Below are 7,645 nucleotides of genomic sequence, written 5' to 3'. Positions count from 1 at the left end.
TCATGCCTCTGATCATCAGAGTAAGTTTTCCTCAGATGATCTTCCAGGTCTTTTATGGGCATTTTGAGGGCATTCGTTCTTTCTTCCTATGTTGTCATCTGAGGTGTTCTGTTTCCTCCTGCAGTGCAGTGAGTCCCTCCCTTTCTCTCTCATAGGCCCTCCTCCACTGTTTCCACAGTTGTCTTCTCTCTTTCACTAATCTATCAATATCCCACTGTCTCCTGGACTTTAACTGGTTTAAATGGCCTTTCTGCTGTCTCTGAGTCTTGTTCTTTAACCCAAATAGCTCGGCCCCATAGCTGTAGATGATGGTTCCCAGTTTCTCCAGCTTCCTTCTTCATCTATAACTGTGTGTGTTGCTAGCTGTTGGTGGCTAAACTCCAAGCTAGGGGCTGATAATAAATGGCCGGGCCCTGAGCTAGAATCTAATATTGGTTGTGTCTGGCTAAGCTCTAGACTGGGAACTGCTACTGGCTGGATTTGACTGAGTTCCGATCTGGCAGGAGCTTTCCTCTCCTCAGGAGCTCCCTCTGCAGGAGGGGGAGATACAGGAGAGGTGGAGGAAGATCTCAGCCTGGGTGTTTATTGTCTTATGTAGTCTGGAAGATGAGTGGATGGTGGGGTGGGTGCAGTTTTCTCTGTGGTGGGGTTGGGTGGACTGTCCCGGGCTCTGTGGGGCCAGGAGGCGCTGCTGCACTGGGCCCCGGTCTGGATGGGCCTGGGCCCCCTTTCCCTGGCGGGTCGCGGAGTATGGGGGTGCCTACTGGGGTCAGCGGGGGAGCTGGCTCCAGGGAGGGGTCACTTGCCCCTCCCTTCCTTCCCTCCCCATCTCCAGCTGCCTCCCTCTTCCTGCTCCACCACAACCACCCACACATGCAGGACCTTGGAGTAGGGGTATGTCACCAGGGTGCAGAGGAGGCTACCCCCCCCCCCCTGTCCCCTTCTAGCTGCCTCTGCCTCAATTTTATCCCACAACTTAGACATTCACATTACTCACACTCTCATTACACATACATATAGGATCTTGGGGGTGGGCACGATACACGGAATCCAAATTACCATCAGGGTGTACACCCCACCCCTGGCATCGTTGTCCACCTCTCAAGGTTAAATACACGTAGACATTGAGGGCTAGCAGGAGGGACCATGCGCTTACCTGCTGCTCTCTGGCAGGTAGCTCCATGCCCTCCTGGGTTTTAAATGCACCTTAGAACACACATGCATCAACACTACAATGAGCGGGTGGAGGGAGGTTTGGAGTCTTCTCTCACCCCAATTCTCTGCGACCTGCTGGAGCGGGGGGGCTAGGAGGAGGAGTTGGCCGTCCGACTGCGGTCTGGAGTATGGGGCCTTCCTGCTGCTGCGGAGTCGGGGCGGTCTGCCTCCCCCCACCGCAGGGAAAAGGGTAACACCACCTGGGTCTGGGTGCAGTTCCCCCCTCCAGGGGCAAGGGTACCTAGACCCAGTTTGTAGAGTACGCTTGGGGAGTGTGATCGTGTGTACAGCGTCTCTTTATGTCTGTCTCCACGTTGGTTGAGTGTGGAGTAAGTGCATATGAGAGCGTGAGGGTGGGAATGGATGTTTGTATCTGTGTGTGCCTGTATGTCTGTGTCTATATGTCAGGTTGGGTGTCAGGCGCCACCTCTCTGGGGACATCTCAGGCCCTCCAAGGTTTGGAGGCCTATCTCCACCCACCACCACTTCCCCTGCCGGTGGCGGACTCCCTCAGACATCGGTGCGTTGGTGGTTCTTTGTGTCCGGGGATGGGCGTCCAGGTACACACCGGCTCACTCCTTGGCGGCCGCTTATCGGGGCCTGGAGCCTGGGGCTTGCTCGGGCCACTTCGGAGGTGGGGTGCCCCCGGCCTCTCGGCCTGGGGCTCGGTCACTCAGGCACGGCTGGCTGCCGGCGGAGCTCACGGGCGCGTCACTGCAACTCCCCCTGGCTTCTGCTCCGCGGCTGCTGAGTGAGCCCTAATCTGGGACTCTCCTCAGCTCTTTCTGGGACAGTGGCGCGGCTGCCCCTCTGTTGGTCTTCCTTGGTCTCTTGTGTTCTGGGGGCCTCTGGATGTCTGGAGTTTTGATCTCCTCCATACCTGCTTCATGCCCTGGAGGACGGGGCTGTGCCCCCCCACACACACACACCCTCTAGCAGATTATTACATGAAGGAACCTTTAAAAAAAAAAAAAAAAAACAAGCGCGTCCATGCTCACAGGTGTACACACGGGTGATCGCACCCACAAACTACACCCTTTTTGGCTCCTACCTCAAAGCACACTGTGTTCTGTTGATCTTATGTCCTGCACAATAATGTTTAATATTTAGCATTTACTGTCATATCCCCATATATCATTGTGATGTTGTTTATTCTATTACTCTTGTTCTCTTCTGCTTGTTTTCTTTTTTCTTTCTCAGCAGGTGATCCAGGTGATCGATATATGCATTTTTTTTCTCTGCCCGTTCTGTTGGTTTTTGTTTTTTACCCTTCTCCCCCCTCCCTCTTCTCAGCTGTTTCTCTTTCCGTCTTTCTTTCTCCCCTTCTTTCCCCCAGTCAAGTCTGTCCCGTTTTCAGTAAGTGAAAATAAAATAAACAATAAAAGGTGAATCAAATGGACCATTACGGCAAGGCTGGGATGGTCAATTTGGTAAAGTAAATCCGTTGGGCATCTTTCTTTGCCTTTAGACAACAATTCTGATGGCAAAAGAGCCAAACGGGACAGGCAAAGAAAAAAAAAAAAAAAGGAATCACTCCTTTCTGCCACGCTACCTTCTTCAGCTTCCACGGGTATTTGAGGACTCCTGGGGTGTTTTTATAGAGCCTATATGAGATGCCATTAGGTCCTAGGGCCAATGCTGCTCTTGCCTGCCTCACTACCTTCTCTACCTCACTTCATGTTGGTGGTCTTATGTCCATTTGGTGTTTAGGTACCTGGATAGGCGGCATATCAGTTGGAATGGTAACTAGCTCATGCCTCTGATCATCAGAGTAAGTTTTCCTCAGATGATCTTCCAGGTCTTTTAAGGGCATTTTGAGGGCATTCGTTCTTTCTTCCTATGTTGTCATCTGAGGTGTTCTGTTTCCTCCTGCAGTGCAGTGAGTCCCTCCCTTTCTCTCTCATAGGCCCTCCTCCACTGTTTCCACAGTTGTCTTCTCTCTTTCACTAATCTATCAATATCCCACTGTCTCCTGGACTTTAACTGGTTTAAATGGCCTTTCTGCTGTCTCTGAGTCTTGTTCTTTAACCCAAATAGCTCGGCCCCATAGCTGTAGATGATGGTTCCCAGTTTCTCCAGCTTCCTTCTTCATCTATAACCAAGTGTGTTGCTAGCTGTTGGTGGCTAAACTCCAAGCTAGGGGCTGATAATAAATGGCCGGGCCCTGAGCTAGAATCTAATATTGGTTGTGTCTGGCTAAGCTCTAGACTGGGAACTGCTACTGGCTGGATTTGACTGAGTTCCGATCTGGAGACTATGGGGGAGTCTGTACGACAATGAACTTTGAAAGGGGTGCTGATGCCCTGAGGACTGTTGGGATTCTCCTGCCTCTGGACTTCAATCGACTGATTTGACTTACTTCTTAAAAAGGCCCCTGTCTCAGCTCACTGAGGCACTTCTTCCTGCCTTGGTGGATTTTAAGGCTCATGTCAGTTGTTAGTTTTGACCAGCCACAAATGCAGTTCTGCAGCTTCTTTCCTAACATCATTAATGGTCCCTTATTAGCAATGCTGGTTGATGTATTCGTCATTGGTACTGTTCTGTGGTTCGTTGCCATTAAATCCGTCCAGAAAGGGTCTTCTTCCGTCCCTGCTCTCGCAGACCCTAGGGGTATCTTCTCCTTTGACATACACTTTTAAGGAAGAACATCATGAATTCAGTTTGGTTTCTCTACACAGCTGCTGTGCTAGGACAAGTACACGCGCAGGAATCATACAGCAAGTGATCTCCCCTCTGAATCAAACAGAAGCATACAACGTTGTGCAAAGTGAATAACAGTGTAAATTTAACAACTTTGAAATCTGTTAGGACACTGTTATTACTCACACCAACCCGCTCTTCAGTTCTGCTCACAGCACGTGACCATTAAACATACACCTGTCACATGTTCAGAACTCTACAAAAATTGTCACAAACATGGAGTCATCGCTAAATAAACTTGGCTTCCTAGGCTAATTATAGTTTCCTACAACACTGCCAACAATATTTTGCAGTATGTTACACTTTCCTAGCACATTTACCTCATGTGTAGCTAGCCATGCAAACTTTTGCAGCCTCTAACTCTCCAGTGCTCCGGCTCACAGTGCGCAGTGTGTGACGCAAACCTGAGTCCATGCGTGCTCTGGCTTAGGGCAGCTCTTAAAGGGACAGTATACCCCAAAACTATGACAACCCTACAAACAGACCTCTGGTAGACAGTTAAAAACACAATCACCTCTTCTTAAACCTTTTTTATGTGTAGTACTAGTTCACTTGCTGCATATATATTAAAAAAAATGAAATAAAGTTTTAAATGAAGGTTCCCCGATGTCGATCTGACAGTGGACTCGTCTCTGTGCTTGTCCTGCTAGACCTCAGTGCAGAGTTCGATACTGTTGACCATAAAATCCTATAAGAGCAATTAGAGCACATTTTAGGTATTACAGGTACTCCGCTGCAGTGGTTTGTATCATACAGTGGGGAAAAAAAGTATTTAGTCAGCCACCGATTGTGCAAGTTCCCCCACCTAAAATGATGACAGAGGTCAGTAATTTGCACCAGAGGTACACTTCAACTGTGAGAGACAGAATGTGAAAAAAAAAATCCATGAATCCACATGGTAGGATTTGTAAAGAATTTATTCGTAAATCAGGGTGGAAAATAAGTATTTGGTCAATAACAAAAACACAACTCAATACTTTGTAACATAACCTTTGTTGGCAATAATAGAGGTCAAACGTTTACTATAGGTCTTTACCAGGTTTGCACACACAGTAGCTGGTATTTTGGCCCATTCCTCCATGCAGATCTTCTCGAGAGCAGTGATGTTTTGGGGCTGTCGCCGAGCAACACGGACTTTCAACTCCCGCCACAGATTTTCTATGGGGTTGAGGTCTGGAGACTGGCTAGGCCACTCCAGGACTTTCAAATGCTTCTTACGGAGCCACTCCTTTGTTGCCCGGGCGGTGTGTTTTGGATCATTGTCATGTTGGAAGACCCAGCCTCGTTTCATCTTCAAAGTCCTCACTGATGGAAGGAGGTTTTGGCTCAAAATCTCACGATACATGGCCCCATTCATTCTGTCCTTAACACGGATCAGTCGTCCTGTCCCCTTGGCAGAAAAACAGCCCCATAGCATGATGTTTCCACCCCCATGCTTCACAGTAGGTATGGTGTTCTTGGGATGCAACTCAGTATTCTTCTTCCTCCAAACACGACGAGTTGAGTTTATACCAAAAAGTTCTACTTTGGTTTCATCTGACCACATGACATTCTCCCAATCCTCTGCTGTATCATCCATGTGCTCTCTGGCAAACTTCAGACGGGCCTGGACATGCACTGGCTTCAGCAGCGGAACACGTCTGGCACTGCGGGATTTGATTCCCTGCCGTTGTAGTGTGTTACTGATGGTGACCTTTGTTACTTTGGTCCCAGCTCTCTGCAGGTCATTCACCAGGTCCCCCCGTGTGGTTCTGGGATCTTTGCTCACCGTTCTCATGATCATTTTGACCCCACGGGATGAGATCTTGCGTGGAGCTGCAGATGGAGGGAGATTATCAGTGGTCTTGTATGTCTTCCATTTTCTGATGATTGCTCCCACAGTTGATTTTTTCACACCAAGCTGCTTGCCTATTGTAGATTCACTCTTCCCAGTCTGGTGCAGGTCTACAATACTTTTCCTGGTGTCCTTCGAAAGCTCTTTGGTCTTGGCCATGGCGGAGTTTGGAGTCTGACTGTTTGAGGCTGTGGACAGGTGTCTTTTATACAGATGATGAGTTCAAACAGGTGCCATTCATACAGGTAACGAGTGGGGGACAGAAAAGCTTCTTACAGAAGACGTTACAGGTCTGTGAGAGCCAGAGATTTTCCTTGTTTGAGGTGACCAAATACTTATTTTCCACCCTGATTTACGAATAAATTCTTTACAAATCCTACCATGTGAATTCATGGATTTTTTTTTCACATTCTGTCTCTCACAGTTGAAGTGTACCTCTGGTGCAAATTACTGACCTCTGTCATCATTTTAGGTGGGGGAACTTGCACAATCGGTGGCTGACTAAATACTTTTTTGCCCCACTGTATCTATCTAATAGACTCCAATTTCTTCATGTAAATGGAGAGTCCTCTTCATACACTGAGGCAGGGCTCCAGAATGCGACCAATTTGGTCGCAAATGTGACCAGATTTTTCAACAGTGTGACCAACTGTTCGAGTAAAAAAAAAAAAGATTCTGCTACTCTGAAAGTCTCCGTGTGGTCAACAACAGACACACATGGGGCCTGTCTCAATATGCGTACTTGTGCGTACTTACGTTCTCGTGTACTCGTGATACACCATCAGTTGGAGACCAAGTACTGTTCCAATTAAAAGTACACATCAAGCCGAGAACGCGAAAAATTCCCAGATGTGTTCTCGCTCCACCTGTTTTATCGAGCATGCATCGGTGGTGACTTGTGTGTACTTGGTACAGCTAAATATCCCAGAATGCATTTCGTCCAAAATTCAAACGTAGCAATGGTGGACGAGAGGGGCTAAAAACTTTTAAATATTACTCTTTCTGGGTCACAAAATATTATTTTCAGGTGAGAATGTAGCTGTGTAAGCTTCAAATATCTGCTCAATTTTTCAAGATATCATATATTTCCAAACATGCTCCAACGTTTTCGGAGACGTCGGTTACCCACAAGCAGAGGTGGGTCGAGTATCCAAAAATTGTACTCAAGTAAGAGTAGCATTACTTTAAAATATTATTACTCAAGTAAAAGTAAAAACTAGTCGTCAACAAAGTTACTCAAGTAAGAGTAAAAAAGTACTTGGCGAAAAGACTACTCAAGTAGTCAGTAACTGTTTGAAATGTCCGATTTATTTTTTAAATAAATGCAATAAGACAGACCAAAATAAATAAATATACAAATTTTACTATTTTCAAATGGAATATATGTAAAAAAAGCAACAAAATAAGGAACAATAATTCTAATTTCCAGATTTCAGTTTTTCACAACATAAAGCTTTTTTCACCTATAACTACAGTAAATAATATAAATATATAAACAGTGAAGAAAATTTCCAGTGACAAGATATGCTGTAAACTTTATATTCATTTTTGCTCCAAATGGCACAGCAGACTCAGAGAAAACATTAGAACGAGGCATCTTCAGCATATGTTCATACAAGGCAGCTCAGTTTACCATAAGTTGTATGGGTGTGCAAGATAATCAAACCTGTTTGAAATCCTGTCGCCCCTCAACACAGCCTCTCACACTGCACACGCACAAACACAGAAATGAAAGAGAAAAGGTGGAGCAGCACGGCAGTGCAGCGTGTGATCTGGACACAAGAGATGGAGGTACAACTTGTAGGATGAGGCAAGCTCATCCGAGTACGTAAGCGTAGAGCTGCCATCCAGGCAAAAGAAAAATAGAGCAGGTCGCATCAAAGCATCAGGCTGTAT

This window comes from Astatotilapia calliptera, chromosome 9 (assembly GCF_964374335.1).
Source record: "Astatotilapia calliptera chromosome 9, fAstCal68.1, whole genome shotgun sequence".
NCBI lineage: Eukaryota > Metazoa > Chordata > Actinopteri > Cichliformes > Cichlidae > Astatotilapia > Astatotilapia calliptera.
The sequence above is the reverse complement of the archived record's forward strand: the minus strand, read 5'-3'. Positions refer to the sequence as shown.